This window comes from Helicoverpa zea, chromosome 18 (genome assembly GCF_022581195.2).
Source record: "Helicoverpa zea isolate HzStark_Cry1AcR chromosome 18, ilHelZeax1.1, whole genome shotgun sequence".
In the NCBI taxonomy this organism is placed as follows: Eukaryota; Metazoa; Arthropoda; class Insecta; order Lepidoptera; family Noctuidae; genus Helicoverpa; species Helicoverpa zea.
In genome coordinates, this window is record NC_061469.1 from 5329610 (window position 1) to 5354426 (window position 24817).

The window sequence follows — 24817 nt, forward strand, 5'->3', positions numbered from 1 at the left end:
TTTAGTTGCCATACGGGCAGCACTCAAGCTGCTCGTGTTCGTCGCTCGCGCCGCGTGCCGCCCTCTGCCGGACCTGCGAGCCGCCGGTTTTGCCTCCAGTGACCTTGGCGCACCGGGCCGTGCCGTTCATTGGCCGCGAGAAGCTAAGACGAGTTACGCTCCTCCGACTACTTCACTCCCTAAACTATGTCATTCGACAACAGAATACACCACCGCTCGGGGAACTCTCCCGTGCGTCCCTAGCCGCGCGAGGTGGCGGTCACAGCGCGCGTCACCTGTCAAAATGACGTGACGTTAACAGACAATCGTGTTTATAACCTCACTGTGAATCTTATTCCTTTTTTTATTGCAAATATGAAGGTTGGCAGAATGTCGAAGGTTCTAAGAGACGATATAGGTGAGTTACATTTTGTTGTGTCAGTTTTAGGTTATGTAACGTTTTGTTTTGATCGGCGACGCAAACAGATTCTGAGAGACTTGGAATGGTTGATAGTCATTTACATTACAGCAGACAAAGACGTGATCTCTGTGCGGATTCTAAAAATAGCTCGTACAGTAATGGCGGTTAATCAGCAGTTTACTCTTAGATTCAAACCCTAGTGTTAGGTTGTATTTGGTATAACGTTTCTTGTTTACTGTAGTTTGCTACAACAATCATGCATTAATTCCGTGCTAACTTGGGTAGTTATGTTATCGTAAACAAACGCAAGACGGATAATAACTATGCAAATAAGTTTAATTTTAAAATAAACATCGATAAGTGAGTCAATTGTTAACTAGTAAATTGTTTGTTTTACTGATTGCTCAATTTAGAAACTGTTAAATCAATTTGTAACTTTCTAAAAGTTTTTGCCTTAGTGGCTTGCAGCGTTGACACTGAAGTGTTCGATATAATTGACGTTAACAGAATCGGCCCCTACCTGTATCAACGTGTAACACTTTCATCGCCAAAACAGGTTAATAACAATTTTGGTCTAGCAGAGAGAGAACAGGACACCGTTAGGTACTACAGAGAAAAACATAAGCCTATCTAGAGCTAGATTTAACATCTTCATCATCATCTCAGCCATAGGACGTCCACTGCTGAACATAGGCCTCCCCCTTTGATCTCCACAGATACCTGTTGGAGGCGACCTGCATCCAGCGTCTTCCGGCAACCTTTATAAGGTCGTCTGTCCACCTCGTTGGTGGACGTCCTACGCTGCGCTTGCTAGTCCGTGGTCTCCACTCCAGCACTTTTCGGTCCCATCTGCCATCTGCTCTGCGAGCAATATGGCCTGCCCATTGCCACTTCAACTTGCTAATCCGGTGGGCTATATCGGTGACTTTGGTTCGTCTACGGATCTCCTCACGGATTCGGATCTCGTATGAATTTTTCGTCCAATTTCAAGGACCATGTAATCGTAGATATTCATTAGATAAAAACACACATTCTAGATAATAGCGCGTATCGAAATTAATCAAATATAATGATTTTTATTATTTTTGGCTATCAGCAACGTGTGTTCAATGATATTTCATTCAAAGTCTCAAGTCAGAAATAATACTCCTTGAACCAATCTACTTACATTTTTAACCACGCGATTATACGAAAAAAATACCCTGGAACCCATTGGGTTATGAAGGGGCATTCCGTCAAGTCTGATACACTAAAGTCTCTAAAGTCTGATTTCACCGTCCACCTACAGCCACCACTTAGCGACCCAGTACTGTTAATGGTTGTACCTTCCCAAAAATCCAAAACTGATCTTAACAGTAACGGAATCTTGTCATTGGTCTTTCCCTGCTACTTTTTGGCCATTGTTTGTAGTAAATTGATTCAGCTGAATCCAATATTGATCAAAGTGGGCATTGGGTCTTCATAAAAGAAGCTCATCTGTTAACTATTACTGTAGTAATTTATCACATTCATCTGTCACTAAGACCCAATTCATACAATAAAAAAGTGAAATAAATTCCAGAAAATTACCCAAGACTTGAACTGAACCTTTCGAAATTCTATAGTTCCGATTAATGAACAAGGAATATTTTTAAGAATATCCACAGATGGAACACAAGAAAGGCATATGATTGCCACTTTCTTTACACATCAATTTGGATCATTATTCGTTGAAGTTTCGATACAGTTATTAATGAGTTTGTCCTTAAAACGAAACCATTAATTAATTATTTATTCGTTAAGGAAAATAACATCACGTTCTCGAGTTCTTTGGTAGCAGTTATTTTTTATTGAGTTGGTGATGTTAAATATAAATTAAAAGAAATGGATACCACATAGCTTTTCATTTCAGTAGCATATTACGTGGCGCCTCATTAAAAAAATACTTTTCAGTGGTATTTTAGTGAGTATATAAAAGAACAATTTAGGTATTTGGTTTTCTACTTGTTTAAAAATGCTTTTTATGTCTTTTGTAAATTTTATTATAGAATAGTTGAGTAGTAATTTGTTTTCTATGTCGTACTTCAATATCGATAGTTCAAAACTAGTTACTGATAAAAATACAAAATTCGCCTTTTACAAGTTAAGTAATTAACTATGTTATTTCGAAGTTTCATTTTCACAAGTTAAGTATTATAAACAACTTTGTTATTTCCAAGTCACATTAATTTCATTTTACATACATTTTGCTTTCGATAAAACTGAAAAAAATCCAGCGTAATAGTTTTTTTCTAATTCGTAAAATCACATTTTTATTAAGTTAAACATAAAATAATTTAAATACGTAAGTAAAGACACGATATAAACATAGATAAAAAGCCTTAGACAACGCGTAATTAATCAAATCTAAGATAAAAAAGACCTTCACTTGGAGAGGCCTATGACCAGCAGTGGACTGCGATAGGCTGATGATGATGATGATGATGATGAAGATAAAAAAATTAAAGTAATCAAAATAATTTTGTATACCAAACTATTTTAAACGTGACTATGAATTAGTTTCTGCAGAATAAACAGAGATAACATGAAAGCAAGGCCGGCTGACCACTTGCATTTGTTCATTTTGCAACTGTTTTTAGAAATTCGAATGACTTAAAGGAATTATTCTCTTGTTTTAGTCTGTATTTGGACTGAAAAGTAACATAGAAATCGATTGAAATATATGATAGAAATAAATAGACATCACCCGTCTTACCACAAAAACTTTTAAACGTCAGTTTAAAAAAAATGTCAGATCATGACGTTGAAATAAGGTCCATTTTGCAGCCACAATTTTTTTAGACAAGTGTTAGACACATGTTTAAGTTTTTGTAGTAAGACCACATATTTTTAAGTACTTCGTGACAGAGTACACACAAAAGAAGCAAAAAATTAAGGGAAATAATAAGTGTAGCCACAAAATTATTTATTGGACACATCCTTAAACTTCTAATTTTATAACTAAGCAACGAGGAAATGACATAGCCTCTAATAAACTAATTCGTCTTTTTTACAACGCCATCTACTAGAAAGCTTCAATAAAAGATCATCAATTACACTGGTCAACAAATTAAAATATTTTTTTTTGGTGCAAAGGTGAAATATACAATTTCTTGTAGAATATTTGACACGTAATCGAAGTCCAGAACATAAAGTTGCACTAGCACGTAGGGATTTAGAGATATACCCCTCCTAAAGTACCAAAAACGCGTTTTTTTATGAAATTTGATGTAATTTTTTGGGGACAGAAGAATTATATAGGAATTTCTAACTAAAGCATCATATAGTACTACTTTCCCCGCATTAACCCCATTTTAATTTATATTTTTGCGAGTTTTATTTTCTAATATATACCATTTTATAACTAAAGTGGAGTTTTTTCATACTAACAGGCCAAATAAAATGTAGGGAAGATCGAACTATCGTAGCTGTATACATATTTCATGAAAATTTAAACTCTTAGCGTTCGAAATAAAAATGAATTTCAATCGGGAAGAGTAGTACTATATAATGCTATAGATAGAAACTAAAAAACAATTTTGCTGTCCTTCAAAAAAATCGTCAAATATCGTTAAAAAACGCGTTTTTGGTACTTTAGGAGGGGTATATCTCTAAATCCCTACGTGCTAGTGCAACTTTATGTTCTGGACTTCGATTACGTATCAAATAATCTATAAGAAATAATATATTTCACCTTTGCACCAAAAATGCTGTTGACCAGTGTTATTGTAACTTGTCCTTCTTATTTATACATTGTCATCTAATTTACTAACTCGGCCTCATTTTTCGTTTTTTTTTTGTTTTTTTTTTTTGATGGTAGAATTTAATTTGGATTCATTTTATTTAGCACTAGCTTCTGCCAGCGACTTCGTCCGCGCTAGAGTCGGACTTTGTGCAAAGAGAGGAAGAAATAATAAACACCAGCCCCTCCAATTATCTAAATCTATGCGTACTTACTGCTTCTTTAAGTAATAAAATGTAAACTGTTAATAATTTGTAATTTGAACGAATATTTAAACACAAAAATAAGTAATAGGTACCAACCTATTTTATAAAATAACAACAAAAGAAAGTTAAAAATAAATTATTTAAAACCTAAAAGTCGCGCAATAAGGTTGAACGCTCTGAACGTCTATTCGCATCAATCGCACCAGCAGCCAAATATTGTATGAGCTCGCGCAGCCACCGCGCCGCGAGTCGCGTCGAGCGCGGCGACCGTTGCACAAAAATGATCCTTATAGCGTGCGTGATTCAGTATTCACGCGCGGTGGCTTATTACCGTTTTTCACGTATAACTTTGGTGTTTCTTTACCCATTTAAATCATTTTTTTTAATTAATAGATAATACTGTTAACTATGTTTAATTAGTGTGAGTGAGAGTGTTATAAACGAAATAGTAGACAAATATAATCAGAAAGCTCCGAACTGCTAAGCTACCTAGAGTTTTACGTGTTATTGTGAATCAACCATAAAAGATAGACATATGCTGCCATGGGATATTTTTTACATAATTTTATGAAGAATATTTCCGTCGTACATGGTTTCTGTGTAGATGTAACCATTAAGGCTGCACACGCGACGGAAGCTTAAAAAATGGAGTAACTTCTCCCGTTTTCCCAACATTTACCTTCACTGCTCTGCTCCTATTGATCGTAGCGTGATGGAAAGTATCCTATAACCTGCCCAGGAGTATGAAGAATATTTGTGCCAAGTTTCATTAAAATCCGTCCAGTAGTTTTTGTTTCCATAACGAACATACAGACAGACAGACAGACAGACAGACAGACAAAAATTTTACTGATTGCATTTTTGGCATCAGTATCGATCACTAATCACCCCCTAATAGTTATTTTGGAAATATATTCAATGTACAGAATTGACCTCTCTACAGATTTATTATAAGTATAGATATTGCCATTTATAACCTTCAATTAAAAAACATTGTATTAAAAATTGAAGTTAGTGACGAAAACGAATCGCTGCAAAACCGACTCCACGTAGTCTTGTCTGCCCTACCCCTAGAGTGCAATTCAAAACCGCGTAGGCGCGGAGGGGCGAGGCGGCCTGCGAGCTGAGGCGCAGGTAGTTTCAGCGCTCGCCGCCGCGGCTGAGCGGCAAGCGCGGCAAGCCGAAGCTGCGGTGGTGAGCGTGAAAACCATCTGCGACGATAAGCTCGCATGGGACCGCCGGAGCCCCGCAGCGCCGGAGCCGTGACAGAAGCCATGCTTGCTGCATGTTGCATGCTTACTTCCATGCTGGGTCAATTGATATGGGATGTGTAATATTTCAAACAAAAAACGCAGTAGGTACGAGTTAAAAAATTAGAAGTTAAATAAATATTTTTATGATGTCACTTAATAGTATTTAAGAAGTTTACTGTTAGAATGCATACTACAAATTTAGATGCAAAAAAATAACCATCATGCTGAGTTGTATTTAGAGTGGAAGATAACTCGTGGCTAAGATAGTATTATTTAGATGCTCGACGCTTTATTAATTGTGGCTGACTTAGTAATTTAGAAGGCAACATACATTTTTGGGGGCGAATAATGATATTAAAAAGAAGCCTGTTTAATTAGCACCCAAAAATTAATACCATAAGTTGATTTCTTAGCATAATGCTGTGTAGCTGATCTTCCAATTGAAGCTCATACTCCAAAAGCAGCCAAAATTCTAATCCTTAGCACTTGCAGACAGTTTTTAGTAAAATCGCTGTATTTCTCACTCATTTTTGTGGTATCACAATAAAATAATATCAATTGACAGTAAACACACCGAATTTAGAAATATGCAAGAATCCAAGGATCAAGAATGTTAATCCAATTATACCACGTTAAGTGATACGTAATAAAAATCGAGTAAGTATTTACTCGTATGTACCAGTTAAATGTGTACATATTACATTATATGAACTGTGCTAATTTCTATTTACCTAATAAAACGCGAGTAAGAATTCAATTAGACTTGTTCAGTGATGTATGAACATAAAGTTGCGTATTTTAATGTGAGAATTTGGGTGATTTCGGTAACATAGCAAACTGTGAGAGAATTCTTGAATTTGTTCCACTAATTTATTTAGTTACGTGGGTATGTTTTGAGAATAAATATTGGGATAGTTTTAGTGACCTGATATTTTGAAGACTTAAGTACATAGTTAATTTCCACCGCCGTTTGAAGATTATAGAAATTGCAGATAGCCTTGGGCTCCCTAAAAGTACTTTTCAGCGTGTGCTCCATGAATATCTTCACATGATAAAAGTGAATGTAAGAAGGGTACCGAAACTTCTTTCAGCGATACTGAGACAGGAAACAGGACGGGAAGTTTTTGGATCTTTGTGGAGAAAAATTTAAAGAGTATGATCGAGCGGGTAGTGATTGGTGATGAAACTATGGTCTTGTATTATGATCCAAAAGTAAGCGCAAGTCAATTTAATGGCGTTATAAGGATGAAAAGCCCCCTAGAAACGCAATAGGCGGCCTTTTTGAGGGCAAAAATTGTAATTGTTTTATGAAGGTTAAAATATATTAATTCAAAGATGTCAGAAGTGTGTTAGTATTCATTTTGACTATATCGAAAAATAAAATCGGTTTCGTCTCATTTCCTTCATTAGTTCATATATAGTTAGGCCAATTCATTATGGATTACCCACGTATTTTCGATGCACATTCTGGAGAATCGTAAAATCTGCAAAACTCAATTTATTATTTGTTTGTATAGTTTTATAAATCTTATTATAAAAAAATATTTACGTCATATTTAACTTCATCAAAGCCTTTATATGAATCCAGCTTAGAACAACTTGTATTCTATTAATTAATTTGCAAGATATCAATCTCAGACTGTATTTAATTAATATCAATGATACTCCTATCACTCAGTTCAAGGTTCATTTTATATACGTATTTAAGTTTTATTTTTGGGGTCAATTCTAGTAGCACAAATGTCGTAATATTTTAGGAATTTCGGAAATATGTCCAATATTAACTTGAAAAATATATTTTATGCATTAGCTTATTTCGAGTTAGTAAACACGATTTTTATAATAGACTTGTTACTGTAACAATAATTGCCAAATTCTCTAATAAAATCTTCCTACAAAAACACAATTCTTCAATTCAATATTTTCACAGATTCAAGTAAACTGGAAGGCCAATAACAGTTTATAATAAATGCTTATAAATCTATTTATTGCAAAAGGTCATCTTTGCTGCGTTGACCGCTGATATTGATTATAAAAATAGTTGAGCATATCCAACTCGTTACAAGGTGTTTGGTCGAGTTAGTGATACGTTCAAATTAGATTCAAGCTCAGCTTCTAATATACAGTTTAAATACACCTGCAGTAATCCTGAATTTTAAACGAAATATTCAAAAGCAAATACAGTTCGTATCGCTTTTACACCAAAACGGCTGATCCTGTGTAAGATATAGAAAGAAGGTATAGGTTATCTTAAATTCAGTCACATAACGTAGTTTCTTCAGTAACGAAATAAAACTAATGACAAATTATTTTTTTATTATATATCAATTAATTTTTCCTTTTAACCGCTTATCTTACTCCGTTTTATTGTTTCTATAAATAACCACGCATGTCTGATACAGTATTATCAGTCGATTTAAAATTATACAGGGAAATATCGTGAGGAAATATACAAGTTAACTATAAATAAAATTAAGTGTGAGTATGTATGTATACATATATGTGTAATGGTTTGAGGACACAGTTATCGTCTCTTATTACGGTCGACACAAATAACTTTAACACGTTCAAAACATGAATGATTGAATAACTTACACAGAAATAATTAAAATCGTCAAATATTGATATGATATGAGGAAATTCACTGTATATTTTGTGATTCCTCGATAGGAAGGTTAAAATATTTCAATGATTAACAGTGTCGATTAAACATAATCTCTGACCGATGAAGTTGCAAAGTTATGCACTGATCATCACACTAAAGTAAAAATCCTAAACAAAAGAACATCACTTGAAACGTTAGAATTCTAAGCAAGAACTCCACATAGAGATATGGAGAAAGAAGAAATAATCCAACAAGAATAAAGCAACCATTGATATCTATATAAATAAAAATGAATTGTTGTTCGTTAGTCTGATTAAAACTCGAGAACGGCTGGGCCGATTGAGCTGATTTTGGTTTTAAAATGTTTGTCATAGTCCAGGGTAGGTCTAAACGGTGAGCAAATAAGGAAAAGGCGGTACGAAGTTCGCCGGGTCAGCTAGTATGAAATAAAAACAGTTTACATCAATCTTTTCAATAATTGAAATAGACATGTAGAAACTCAAATTAACTAACACTGAATATTGCTGACACTATTGACAGAGGTCAGTTCACAGTATGACAAGAGTTGATGGACCGATGATATCAATACTCATACATACATATGCTCAATGCTAGAAGCAAACTGGTCTTAGCTTAGGTCTAGCATTGGCACTATAATGAATAAGCACATATGGTAACATATTCAATGAAATCGATATGGTCCAATCAAGATATTCAAGGATAGATTTTGTCTTAAGAATGTTTAGAGTTTACTATATCTAATTTTGAGTACATATCTACTGTTTGTTCTTGATATGTGATGCTAAACTGTCATTAGTCTCCAAGCTACCAAAAAATAGCCTCGAAATCATCAGCAGCTTTATGATTATAGTTCAGCTGCAAGCCAACAAAAACTGGCGTTGCTATTTTGAAATAAACGAACCAGACTGTCTTGAAATGTCGTATCTATGACTAACTAACGAGTTTTACTAGTATGCTAGCCAGTTTTGTGCTTTTTAACACTTTGTAATGCAACTCCATTGATATTGGTCAGTTTAGTTCAATAAACGCGTTATTTTAGATTTTTATTATCTCATTAGGTTAATGTTATTAGCCTAGCGTGTTAGTGCCAGACTATCGGCATTTGTAAAGCGCTCGCTCCGTTCTTTAGAAAAACTTAATTTCACTTTTATCCATATAGGGATAGAACACAAGTTACTGGCTTATCGGCACGACGCAGTTCTCGTTTCGAACCAACGAAGCTAAAAATTCCTTAGAAAATTACAGTAAATGTACACAAGCAATCGGCACCGAGGTATGCATTCGAAGTGTCTAGAATTCAATCTGAACGATAAAAAGAGCGTAATGGACATAGAAACGCTAGAATTCACTTGGTATTCATCAGTGTGAGGCTTTATAGTCTACTAAGCAATAAACCAACCTAATTTTTCTTTCGTGTAGTACCCATAAGTCGTGTTACGGAATGAATAATGCAAGTATGCAAACCATGTAATGTATTACTTCGTCAAAACACGTGACTCGGGTAAATAGCAGCCGTTCGAGGTGTGCCCGTGGATGGCATAGCAAACTATACTGGTAAAATGTTATTGAATGTATTTGGTAACACTTCTGCGGATTTTGTAGCCAAAAGTCCAAACGCAATATTTGCAACTCAAATTCATTTATTCTTAGTCCTCATTGGTTATGTAAACTTAAAATAGACAATCTATAATAATAATACAATTTTAATGATTATATCGTCAGATTTTTTCGACGCAGTAAAATGATTAGACTGAGGCGTAGAATCTCAAACTTCTATTCGTATAATTTAGTATTTATTTGCTGACTTAGATACTGCGTAAAACCATACTACTCGTAGTTTCTTAACCATTTAAAACACTACCTTTATCTTCTTTATACTGCGAATATTTCGCTTTAACAGACTGTTAATTAGATATATTAATATTGCTGGTATTTGCAAATATTTAAAAAATATAGGTACTCCTGCAACAGTTGTTAGTCGTCTCAGCAAATTATTATAATCGAGTGGGGCAAATCGATTATCGTATTCGCAGTTGATAGACTGGTAACAACTTCCTCTGGTTAAAACGTATATTTGAATACCACAAAGGCTTAAAATTCACGTCTTCGAAGAACGGCATTGAAGTTAGTTATTGATAAAAAAATATTGATCTATAGAAATGGTAGAAAAATCGCAAAATAAGATATTGCAGAGTTAATAAATGTAGATTTATAATTATACATAAAACAGATTAAGAAATCAACGAACATTATGCAGCAAGTGCATTTTAATTGTGAAGCGCCTTAATCATCTTTACGCCACAAAAGAGATAAGTAGACTATTTTTAGCCAAGGTTCACACAGATAAACAAAGTTATATCGGTGAATCACTAACTAATCTAATAATAATAAATTATTACCATTATAAATGAATTTAAGGCCATCACGTGTATTGTGTAATTTACAAAAATATTTTCGATAGAACTGAAGAAGACACAAAACTATTTTACAAGACGGGACATTGCAAGAATTGTGTTGAAAAGGTCACAAATGGAATCCAATGTCGTTCAATTTCTGATAACCTATTTGCTTAGGAAGATATCTAGTGTGAAACACTTCACAAATGTGGAGTATTCCCCAGAATAATAACAGTTTCACTTATGCTACTTGTTGACAAACCTTGTAGTCGAACACATACTAAAAAAAGATTTAAAAGATATTCAAGGAAATAATGCAGTGTTTTTGATATCTACGACTGATATTTTATCATGACAGATGAGAGGCTATTTACAGATTTTTCCATCATCAATACATGTTTTCCTATTTTCAATGTCAACGACAAACCGGATTTAACCATTTCAGATTTGTTTAAGATATTTCAGTGGACACATTTACGCATAGCCCTTCCGCGTTCTTGATCTAGCGTTGCGTTCTCCGTCGCTTTGCAAAGTGGCTCATAGCTAAGATAATAAATTGCTAGTTCTATATTAATTTCAAGCTGAGAATGCAATTAACCCATTTAAGATTGCTTTAGAGGTGGAAGGATGTAATTCTCGTTAACATTTTTACCAGTCGACGTAACATTGTGATCCAAAGTTGCCAAAATAGATCTGTGTTCAGTATCAAAAGGCTTTGGCTTGCAACCACCTCACGTATTAAAATGTACCAATCACGAATCAACTGTCTTCACGTACGAATTGATGTGACCTTTTATAGTCCTATTTCGTCTAGCATTACACAACCAAAAAATTTTGTGCACGTCCCTGCCAAATTTTGCATAGCAACTGCTCACTAGTCACGGTCCATTTTAAGAGGGTAAATTAACATTCAATTGCTGAATGCGAAAATATTCATTATGTAACAATTGTTGCTGGAAATTCCTTCACAGTGATAGTTGTTTCACAGAATTGGTTAGTCGTTTTTGGCTTCTTACTACACTTTAAATAGCTAATCTTGTAGATTCTTTAGGTCGGGTGTATAAACCTCTAGGAAATGTTTAATTTCAAGATTTCGATTTTATCGGTATTTTATAAATGAAGGGAACATAAACATGTTGCAGATTATTGCTTGTAGAATTCCATATTAATATTAAAATGTTCAATAGATTTTGCATTTTTACTTCCAAAAAAGCAACTACGGATCGAAGAAAACATCAATTTCAAAAAGAAAATTTAAAACCTATTCAATAACGCGGTCAACCAAACCATTAATTGTTTCATTACCGTGGAACGAAACGCTTTACAAAAAATAAAAGTTGATGACTACCAAACAATTAAATGAATTACGGAAACATTTTATCTTGTGTTTCTCTTGGCTCAAATCCAGCAAAAGTATTAGCTACAAAAAGTATCAATAATGTAAACACAGGAGAATCTATGAACATTCAAGAGTGGAAAGGAATATCTGACGAAAATTCTGTTAATACTAACATCCTGGCATTTGCAATCGTAACTTTATATTACTTCAATTAATTGCTCTTCAAATTTTATGCTCCTGATATTAGGCCTTGAATCTTTTATGATTCGACATAAAACGTGTGAACGTTAAAGCTACCTTACACGCTATCTTTTATAAGAAGAAATTCATCATGAACTGGTTCCTGACTGACCTCAGGAAATTGCTCATCCATGAGTAAGACTCATAAAGCATGTGGATGCAGAAAGCCTGTTGCATGGAATGTGGGTACTTCAGTACGTCTACCATTCCCAATGCTCATAGGAATGCAAAAAGAATTAATTTTTAGATACGCAAATTAAGACTAGTAGGCAAAACCATTCAAGATGATTGATAGAAAATAATTTGAATGGAATTTGAAGTTTTTACTTTAATTCCTGTCCCGTTTTGTAACACAGTTGCATCACTTTTCCATTGTATCATTATAAACAGCCGAGACAAAGACACTATCTATTAATTTCATATTTTATCTTGCAGCTCCATGCCTAAGTACACGTGCATTGGTGGCATATTGCCAATTAACATTTAGTTTATCTACCTGTTACTCTTGGCTGCGTATCAGAAACGTTTCCTATCACCCTATTCATTTCTAAGATTTAACGCCAGCTTAGACTCAAGGACGTTGATTAATATTGACGTTATTTTGTATCGCTGAGCGCTGGTAATCGAAGTGGCATATTTAGCTAAATGCCAATCATGGTCGTTTGTAGGTTTTATATTTATTTGCGTTCTTGCAATTAGTAGTTTTATTTTTAGTAAATTCTTCGTGTAATGTGATGCCTTCCATTATTGTTTTGACTGTGTAAGGTATTTCTTTTTGTGGTTCAACAATGTCGATATTGACTTTTACCAGTATCAAATTGCTTTTGCTTATTTGGTTTGATTCTTTCCCTTTTTGTTAAAAGCACCATCCACTCTGAAATGTTGTAAACATATTTTAATACTGTAATTACAACTTTCACCCAATTCAAAATGAATTTTGAAATGAGCTGTTAAATTCATTTTTATAACAAATGAAATTACGTACGAGTATCTTCATTTATTTTAAGTTTTGAGAGTGGTGCTAAAAGTTTTTACGGTTCATTGCAATAAATGGCGACTGCTTTCGGCGTTTCTTAAAACACTTATAAGTACAATAAAAATCTGAAAAGATTTATTTTCGCAATATAATTTTACTTATCAAAAAAATAATTAAAATCATGAAATAAATTCTCCTTCCAGCGTTATGGCTTGAAAACCGACTGTTCGATGTTATCAGCAACTCAATATTCATTACTGTATGAATTAACTGCTTTTGTAAGCGAGAATAAACTGTACTTGGTCGTTCGTTGATGCCAGAGGTTATTTTTGTAACGCATATTCGTAGTTTTCCATGATTCTACTCGGTGATAAGGGGCGTCACAATATTATCCAGTTCAGTAATAATCTCAAGTCTAGCAATCTTTTTCGTATTGATTTATAGATAGAAAGACATGTGTTGCTGGGGAGTTTGTTTTACCACTTCTTCTTCACAGCAAAACCACATAAGAACGTTTGTTTTTTTTCGTTTTAACTACTTTTTGACGTTCAAAAAATGCTGTTTTGCAGCCAACTATGAATAAATAATTATGAGTTTTTTTTATAAAACCATATTTGGTTTTTGTAATGCACTGCACTGCAGATTATCTGTAGTGCATTTAAAACATCTCACTTTTCCTAACGCATACCTAGTGCTCGTAAAACATCATCATTTCCATTTCAGCTTGATTTACGATGCGTACACATTTCTGTTTTTAAACTTTTAATGAGACTATCATAAAACAGTAGTAAAACTGTTACGTTTACAAGATTTATTCATAATTGAATCTCATTTGTAGGAAAGTACAAGTCAAATAAACAGTTTACTAGCGATAGTTCGTTTACGTTTATAACGCGTGCCACGAAATATAAGGTAGCGATAACTTTATCCGACTTTATCCGTTTCAGTTTTATCTGATATACTCTGTGGAGACAGGCCGGTATTTTTCCTATAATCTCAACTGTCTGATAGATATTTGGGCGTGCCTTTTGAGCGAAGTCAGGTAGCAACGAGAAAGAGAGATGTGTCTGTTATTAAATCATGACATAAAGACTGGATAACTTCTTTCCGAAAGTTAAGGGTTTCGTTTGTTTTCTTTACTTTATAGGACCTGGACCATAAGGTATGTCTACTAGCCACAGTATGTCTTTGATCTGAACTCTGCACATACTTTAATAAATAGAGTCTTAAACTACATAATATTGACAGACCAAGTTAGTATTTTATGCTTATTTTACATTTAAACTGGCTAAATAGTGTTCAACAAAATTCAATTTGCTGTATCATGCTAAAAACTCGGAAGCACCTTTTCCAGACTAACAATCTGCACTAGTTGTAGTATTTACTTCCTAATTTTCATTACATGCAATGTTTTGTTGATGGTATACTATGTCAACAGGAAACCGTTAACTGAAATACAAGATTTACGTGAAATATGAATATTCAATTAAAAAGATATATATTTTAAAATTAAAACATCGAATTCCTCAAAAAAAGTTGAACTACCAATGAAAGACTGTGAATTATTTTATTATAAAGAAAAAGAAGCCTTGTTTATTACTATTAATAAAATGATTCATTAGGTATCATTATAAATAACATTTGAATTTTTCCCCATCGTCTGATGAAACACATGTTTCCGAATTCCCAAATTCCGGTTCATAATATGTCGCTTTAATATAGCAAACTTCGCAACTGACTACTTAACATCAATTAGTCTGCTATTACCCATATAATTACTATCTAATAATAATTTGAAAACTAAGTGAGTTAAGTTCTAATCAAAATTATACAAGAACCAAGCAAAACAATGCAATATAAAAACAGACAACTTCCCTACCTATTTGTGCTGCTATGCTATAAAATATGTTGACATTTAGTACCAGAGCTCAACAGTAAACATGATACTTAGTATAAGCAACAAAGCGAGTTAGTACAATATATTCGTTAGTACAATATGTTAGTATGCATATTCTATTAAACATTTAGTGTTAGCAGAAGTAGCAAGTTCAACAGCGCAGATAACTATTTAAATTTTGTCCTACTTCACGAATCCACACGATAATATTGTTTCATTGTTTGCTGTCACCTTTTTGCTGGTTTTCAAACGTGAGTATCTTTTTATGTTTTTTTTTTTTAAGTGTAAGTTACTATCATTCCCGTCCTTCAGGTTTATAAGGTCCTATCACTGTGACACTCGGTTTTTGATACGACAAGAAATATTGCAGGAAGCACTGATTAAATTCTTTTATTAAGGAAAAAAAAAATATGGTATTCTGTTGAGACTTCGTTTTATTTGACGTCTTTAAACACGAAAGGAAACATTTTGTAAAATGGCTGTAATAACCTATAGGTAATTGCGATTATATCAATTCATTAAAACAAAACTCCGATACTTAAAACTATTTATACATAATGACATAATCAAAATTGTGTAAATAGCTACTGGTCTAGAAATCAAGGAGTGTTAACACTTCAATCTTATAACCGTGTTCATGTATTTAGCAATATAAACCAACATATTATACGCCTATAAAATGGCATTAACCGTTGACTTTATAGATATTGCACTAATCGAATACTAATGCAATAATATGCACAATTTATAACAATATTAAAATGTTAACTTAGTAATAAAACTTTCAGTTGCTGAATCCGCTTTACTTAGCAAGCTGTCAGTGGCAAATCAGACTTTAATGATTTTAATAATAATTAAGTAAAATCATGAAGCGAATTGCGAAACTAAAAGCTTTCTGATATCTCAACGGCCGCTTGAGGCAAATACCCTTTTAATTGAAGCCATCAACTGCAAAGCCATTGCACTATATGACGTAATAAGAACGCCGACTGGGAACCGAAACCCGAAACATGAAATTAAGGCCTTTCAGACGAATGACTCATACGCACTGACTCACGTATAAGAAAATAAAATTTACCACAACAAACCTCAAGTTACTTGCAGTCACATAAACTTTGAACGCTAGAAACTATAAATAATCTCTTCAACGAGTTCGAACATAAAGGCATGTTAAGCGTATTCCGTAACTATTTCCATACCGTGTGAGCTATATTTGGAAGCGACATGGCATAAATATGACCAGTTTGGTCGAGTTAGTCCAGTTATCGCCACACATCCCAGGCGGGGTTCTATTTTTAGATCAGTTTAGTCATGCATGACCATTTACATAGAGACACGGCGATGCGTTGCGATGGTCGTCAGTTAAACTCAAATAAAAGTTGTGCACTTGTGGTACAATGTCACCCCACTTGAACTGATGTCGTGTATCATCTGTTTGAATTCGAGGGTTATCGTAGGCGTAATGAGTTCCGTTGGACCATTTGTCCTAAGAAACAGAACGTATTGCATGTTCACTTGGTCGTATATTATTTTTATCGTATTTTATAACCTCGTCACTTTATTCTTGCTCATTATGCGTTGTGTTGTGCTCCTGTTTGAGTTTACTGCCGAGGTCAGCTTTTAAATGTGTAGTCATAATAATGCACCAGCTGCAGTTGACACGGTAAATGAATCAGGTGCTTTAAATCTTGACTTTAAACTGATTTCACTTGTAGTTGTTTCTAGAAAGTCTTTTAAAAGATTTTGGATATCCAATAATTGAGCGGTCTAAAGTTCTTCCAAGAAAAGCTGAGATGTTAAAAAACGTTCACAGAAGAATTTATCATGATGGCACCTATCTATTCTATTTATTAAATCAGCGTAATAATGTATATTATTTGAGCTACCTTTTCTAAGATACCATGACTAAATACCAGCTGCAATATGTATTGCAATTCACATCCAAATTATCCTTCATTTATATTATGTATGAACAAGGCCATTTGTTTCCTTTATGTGCCTTCTTAAGTCATACTTGTATTTCTAAAGCAGTTACTGCACATCAGCCAAACCTTTTAAAGCATAACTTGGACACGAAATTCTCATTACTTCAACATTACAAAGCAATCCTAAAGCACAGTTGTTCAAGGATCAATTCCAAACTAGAAGTGTGACTGCGTACGCTCGTACAGTCATAATATGGAAACTATCACTTATTCACATTCGCTATAGGTACAAGATGAATTGAAATCATAAGAAAGAATTACCTATTTTTAAAACGTGACCTACCTGACCATTCAGGGCCATAACATCCAGATATTTGACGATAATAACTTGCTATGCATTTCAATTACTATTATTATTCCATCTGTGTACCCTGGATCCTTTCCCTAGGCCAAATTTATTTCCACCGGGTCTGCCTTTTAGTTTTTTACATTTGCCTAACTAATATTGTTAGCTAGACTTTGCTGAACACATTTCAAATGGACCAACTACCAACTTCCATTAGTGCATCTGACTATGCGTATATTTCTCTGAATATCGACGCATCCTTTATTGGACTTTGTTCATTGATGTCAGTACGTAATATCACTAATAACATATTATCGTTAATTGTAGATTTATTTATTGGTTGCCGTTTGCGTTCATTACTTTCCATATCAGTCTGTATGCATGCGTGCATGAGAAATATCGGTGGATGGGTGATGATGATTAATGATGGATTTCAATTCAAACCTGACTATCGGTTAGTTTATTTACCTACTACGTATTTATAGGAATTTCACGAAAGCAATATGAAAAGTTATAAGTATCTCTATTTGGCAATACAACAGATTATTTTCACTATGGACACATTGAAAGACTTTAAGAATAGTGATCTTATTAACGATCTCATTTTTCGTCTGATTGGATTACCTTTTCGTTCTGAAGAAACTGTTATTGCAGTACAGAAAGGCAATATTTTCATATAAAATTTCATTAATATTTTAGCTTAAAAACAATTTTTCTTTATTCTTGTTTACAATCTGTAGATTTATTACTGGAATTTGCCGAATCTTGCTGTTCAACAATGTAAGGAGAAAAACTATCATCAATCAATACTAGAGATTAGAAAAGTAGAAAGGAATGCGTTACAATCTAAGAGCTTATCAATTTCACATAATCTCAGATTGTAATTTATTACCTTTTGGTTTTCGATGTGGTACTAATACCTCATTCATTGTGTATTTTTGTAGCATATTCGAAGTCCACTTAATTTCAGATTGAAAAAGTAAGATTTTTCATCCAGATCTTTCTAAATAATTTTCATCAACATCATCATTGTCCAGTCCTTATACCAATATATTATTTGGGTTCCACACAGCATGTGTCCTTCTTCCAAACCATCTCATCTGACATCATAACTCAAGTACTGCTTTGTAATAAAAATAATGCTACCTATAAATAAATTCATAAAATAATATTTAAGTGCATTTCACTCACAAAACTAGTGTCTATTCCAAATACATTATGCTCATGATCTCCGTGGGTAGAACCATTTACCCACTTATTTTATTTATGGCTCATATATTTACAAAATGACGTGGGCATTAATATTCGCGAAACTGTCCGATTAGACGAACAAACGAACGAACAATTTTCTTTAAAAATATCATTCACGTTTCTATTATTGCATATTTTACCTAACGGATATTTTAGAACACAAGTTTTAAATGCTGACTTTCTAAATGATTAAGGATCTAAGTGTTTTATAGCTGCCTTTGATTTGTGACTTTATTTCCAGACGCGTAGGTTCGCTTTTACAACTGGCATTTTAGATGTCTTTATTACGGGGTTGAAAGGAAAATTTATAGCTGCAATAACGTCAATTCGATAGTCAAAATGTTTTTGCCGTGGAAATAAATTGTTTGGCCTAAATTCTGGAATACCTACGAGATAGACAGTAATAAAGAGACAGGTCGTCGAGTAAAATATCACTGAGAAGTGCGTTAATACTTGGTAGCCAAAGCAACAAATCCCTCGGATACTATCTTAGAATCACACGCGATTACATAAACTCGAAAAGACGTACCGTTTTATCAAACTGATAATAATCAATTCGATAACACATGACGTCTTCGTCTCCACTCTTTTTGATCTAACAACAAATATTTATCTACAGTCTCGTATAAAGCCCTTGGCAATGGGAAAACCGGTTGTACCGTCAAGTTCAAAATACTCACTAAAATTGCGTTGCATGAAAGTCATCTGTCACTAGTGGCTCGTCCATCGACTCTTGTGCATCGCTCGATCTTATGACATACGTGACGAAAAAGGTTATGAATACTTCTTCTTTTTTGAAACTTTATCCTGGGAACACATGTTATTTGGTGTATTTTTGGTATCATTACCATTGGTCTGCCAACTTTTTTGACTCATCAACCCCTTTCATCCAAAATTTTATTTCGAACCGGGATTACGTCTGTCTGAGTCACCTACCCAACGATGTGTGTTTATTTTTCAAAATTTTAATCTTCAATTTTGTTTTGCATGTTTTGTTCAAAAGTAACGGGGTAATATTTTTTTGAAAATATGACTATTTTTCCAAAAAAGGTGGTAATGATTCAATAATAATCTGCCTGAATTATGAAAGTGGTCCAATTTTTACTTAATCGTCTTTTCATGGCTTTATGTGAGGTCTTGTCCATTTTATATTTTTTTCGCTTTTACTTAAGGACCATTTCAAGGCTCTTATTTTTTTATTGTAATGTCAAGAAGGTAGTTGTGTTCAATTCGCTTGCTTTACATTTCATAACACATCTTCACTCAAAAACTTGGGTTACACAGACAACGTACGTAGCAAGATTTTTCTTGGATTCACTAATTAGTTATTTTCATTTTTATATAAAGAATCAAAATTCGAAGTTTATATTATTAGTCAACTAATTCTACCATTCAAAATACCATGCCAACAGAAGTCAATTAATGCTCAGCAGATGGATAATAATTAAAACATCCGTACTAGATGATTTTATAAGGAAGACAGAGATGCATGTCTCTGTTTCTATGTAAAAGAGCCAATTAAAACATTGTGATACTGTTTTTTACTGTAGCTTGTCGGTATATGATTTAGTAGAATTTAAAGATAAATTCGCAAAAAACGGGATTCGCTTAAATTGCAACCAAATTGAAAAATAATTGACTTAGAAAAAGCAAAAACTTTAACGAATTTGATGTCCCAATTACCATTATCTTGCATATATAATCAGATGGTTTATCGTTTATTTATACATTCATTGAACGCACCTAATTATCTATTTATTAGCTTAAGCAAAATGTAATTAACGATGGTTATCTCTGTATGCCTTTAGTTTGTGTTAACCTTAGACAGACTGGAAAATTTTATTTCATTAAGGTCTGCAGATAATAATCTATTATGGTCATGATTTGTTTTAATCAAGTATAAAATTTACTTCTTTTCGTAAATCAATTTCCAAAACAACTCCATCAGAATCCATAGCATTATTCACTTTAGTATTATCTTCGCAAAAACGTAAAAGATCGACATAACATCTATGTGTAACGTCCGGTGCGAAAATTGAACCGATAGCATTCCGCTAATTGTTTGATCCCACAAAAAATCGTGTTAGGCATTTTAGAGTGTCAGATTGTTTAAATTATAAACGCTAACCATATAGCTTCTGCTATTGTCAAAATATTAACGCGAAATCCGGATACAGTATTACTTCCATATTTTCTGAAAGTAAATAGACATGAGGCGTAATTTATTTAGTACCTAGTGAACATGGTCTTACTTCATGATCATTACTTTAAACTTCAATTTATACTTGTGTTTCAATTTAAATTTCGTTTGACCAAAGTTCAAGCATAGTAAAGGCCACATCATTTTGGCAAAACAAAATTTACATTTTTGAAGCCACTCCTTTCACCTTTCATAAATATTTTCTCTTCCCTCAACTCCCATAGTATTATTACCATATCGGTTCCTATCTCCCATATACTTAGCCTATGAGGCTTACCGATGATCCGCGTCGTTATCACGAACAAAGGTTAGTGGTCGACCGGTTTCTGTTGCCGACCTACTCCGCCCAAATGATTAGGTACGATTGCGTTCTCTTCTATGTAGGTGAACGGACTCATGTGTTTGGTTTGTATTTGTATGTTGTGCTATAGAGGCTTGGATTACTCATTAGTTATTTTAAATTGTTTTTTGACCATACCTTTTATTTGAAAGAGTTTTCTTGACCTTAGCTTTTATTCGACTTAGCTACATCTTATACGTTTTTAACAACACGTCATGTGTCACCGAGTTTTTTTACTGACTGACTTATGGACTCGTGGACACCCATGTCAGAAAAAGCAGTGATTTACTTTACCTTTCTTTACAGTAATCCGGAGACTGAGTAGTCAAATTAATACTTATGTAATAACAAATTGCTATAATTCGACTCTTTGGCAAAGAAATGTGTTGTAACAAACTATGAATTTCTTAGCAAACGCAATGCTACAGGAAAATCTGTAAATAACATCCAACCTTGCGGAGCGAATCTTGATTCTGTGGCGGAAAAAGTTTGTTATAATGATTAGGTACAAACTAACGGATAAGCAGTCTTGCGTCTGCTTTAGTACTTGACAGACATTAGCGAAATGTCATGGTCGAATTAGGTAGGTATTTCTTGATTACCTAAGCCAAGGGCTAAGCTTGTAGCAGTAAGCGCATCTGGTGCATTTGAGCTCACAAGTATGGTGTCATTCAATGAATAACCTTCTGTAAATGAATCATAAAGTAACAAAAGACTTCCGAATCTTGTTCGAAATTCATTTTGCGGTTTAGCCAATGAGGCTGTCACTTGTCAGTGGCAGTTTGACATTTTACACTTGAAAGGAGTCAACAGCACGCAAAAAGGTTCCTACAATAAACATGTCGATTCTCCGCAACCTTTTTATCTCTTTTATCATTAACGATGACTTATTTATTGGATTGATAGCTCTAAAGATCACTTGCCGAAAATAGGCCTTTCTTAAGGACTAAATTGCAAATTGTATAGGTATAAGTAATGCAGTGTGCAGGAGTATTGGGATCAGATTTTAATGTCAATGACACATAAACCGCACTGGCGTTCTTCCATTAAAGTTTACACTCTAGACGTGCTTTTGAAAAGTTTTACCCTCATATTCAGGGGAAATCATAATGAACTTTTGCAGAGTGAAATCTAAGGGCGCTCTTTCCACATCCTCTCTCTTTCAACTCTTTCGGACGATTTCACAGACTGGGCAAGAAAGGTCCTTTGAGCAGCAATGCGTTAAGCTGAAGCTTTTTTCCTCTACAAAAATAAAAACATTAACCACTATAGGCATCATTAAATATTAGCCTTTAGTTTTCATTCCTCGATGCTCGCAATAAACCGTCCATGCGTATTGAAAGTGGAATATTCCTCGTAGCAGTAGCGTTGCCGTTATGTTACTCGATCATGAAAAGGGCATTGAGAGGATGATTGGCATTAATTATTTCGTTCCAATGCACCCTCTGCGTAAGTTGGGTTATTAGCAATGGCGTTTTATTACTTTGCTTCGGTCTTAGGTTAACCACACTTACAAATGGTGACTTCATAAAAAACGCATTGCATATTTTTGGGCAGGTTATAGGTACGTCTTCGAATTTACTATGCACGTTTCATAATATACAAAAAGTGTAGTAACGATAAATATAATTTTGTAAAATACATAACAGTAAATTAATTAAACTTACATTTAGATGCAGCCAGCCGTTAAGTTGTGTTTTTCATGCATCTTTGAGTTGAGGGCCCACCTACGAAACTTACTTTTAATTAAGTAAGCATTTTACTCAAAACTTACCATAGTGTGAGCTCCGAGATTTATGGTATAACATTATGTGATATGGAAAGATTGTGCAGTCATAAATTAATTAGGTTACCTAATTCAACGGTCGTAAAAACACCTTAATTAGCTGCGGTGGAATAGCAAAGTGTAAACAAGGAGGGACATTATTGTAGCAACGACTGAGTTAAGACTTTTTCATTTATACTGATGTTTACATTTTTACCCGGTTTCAGAAAAAGCAGGGGGTTTTCGATTCGAATGCTTGTATTTTTTTATTCATTTCATTGTGAAATACATACCCGATAAAACAAACGACAGGTATCGGAAGATTTTTATAATTTCAAGCAGCATTTTTATGTCCAATGGTACCTACTTAGTCCTATGTTATGTTGGTGCTCACTCAAATTACTCCATGAATACATTATGCACCGGATATTTACCCACACAAAACACTGACGGTAAAGCATCACAAATATTTAAAAAGAAATATCATACAAAATATTTGTTTGAGAATTAATTACGAGTGACGTTTCATTTTTATCAATGTCTGATATCAGTTAAATATTTTGTTTAAAAAGTCGCAGCTGACGTAAAGTTACGCGAACGATTAGATTTTCGTTTTCAGTCGATTACAAATCGTAATCATACAAAAATTACTTCCTATGTTCTGATAAGGAACTGTGTTGTATTTTTATTGGCAATGTCGAAGATAGTGTTTATTTCGAAAAAAGATAGATTAAACTTATTGCGTAATGGCATTGTAGATTCTTGTAATGTACTGAAAGTACTAGGGTTACCTTGGTACCTTTGATAAGTCCCTGTTGTAGAATGAATATGTTAAGAATTTTGAATTGTCGCTATCAACCAGTTAAAAATATTAATATCGTAGAATCTAAGGATTTTCCATCACGACATCTATTATCTATTATAAAAAAAATGGACACTGAAAATGGCCATAAAACTGTAACAAGCTAATTAGGTTCATATCATGGTATCAAAGACAACGACGGGTCACGTATTTTGGTATCACTTGATACAGATAAGAATTGAATACTATCATTATCATCATTAATCTTCCTTTTCACTGCAACCTTTTTTAAGATTTAAGTAACCATCGTCATCTTTGCTATAAAAAAAAAATGCAATGTGTCTTGTACACACAGATTGTCTATTCCTATTCTTTTTTTAAAACACAGCTCATAGTAACAGAATAAAAAGTGATACGGAATTTGCTCCGTCATCTATATAGTAAGATAGTATTCTATCTACTACATAAGTACCAGATTGAAAATTAATTAAAACAAAAAACTGGGGCGTGTCTCAGTGAGATCAAACTGGCAATTTTTTTGCTGGTCCTAACAATCTATAACCGGTATTATTTAAAAATAAAATACTTATTTTTGGGTCGATGTTAAAAATACTGTTTTTTTTTTTCTAAAAGTAGATGTCGTGGTAATTATGTATTCTTTTTGGGTTAAAACAGAATCCATTAGCAGCTATCTCGTATCAATAGCCTCGTAAAATAAAATGTTTGAATTTATTTATTTTACGGTGTCATTGAACTGCGAGCAATTTCAGAGGAATAGAATGTGTCTGTCAAAACGGCAAACAATATCATTATATCATTGCGGAATCACGTGAGAAGCAATTTGCAATATTTGCGATGAAATACGGATTGCCTACATCATTAAAATAGATTTCACCATTATAGATAAATATAATAAACAGTCTAGATTAATGTCTGTAGATGAAAAGAAGAAAGATGGTAATCAAAAAATTAATGTTCATTCATCACTGAAAAATACATTATATTGAAAAAAAAAAAATATGAATAATACTATTTATTTAAAATAATAAAATATTTTATGTTAAGCGAAATTTTAAAACAGCGCCATCTAAAATT

The 24817-nt window shown here is 33.7% G+C and overlaps 1 protein-coding gene across 1 annotated transcript in view; it reads left to right on the plus strand.

Annotated features, from left to right (window-relative positions):
- LOC124639070 (cGMP-dependent protein kinase, isozyme 2 forms cD4/T1/T3A/T3B) overlaps positions 1–24817 on the plus strand; it is a 123910-nt gene continuing 99093 nt past the window's right edge. Inside the window, exon 1 of the mRNA XM_047176292.1 lies at positions 1–397. The gene's annotated coding sequence lies outside the window, so the exon portion shown is untranslated. The remainder of the gene's footprint in view (positions 398–24817) is intronic.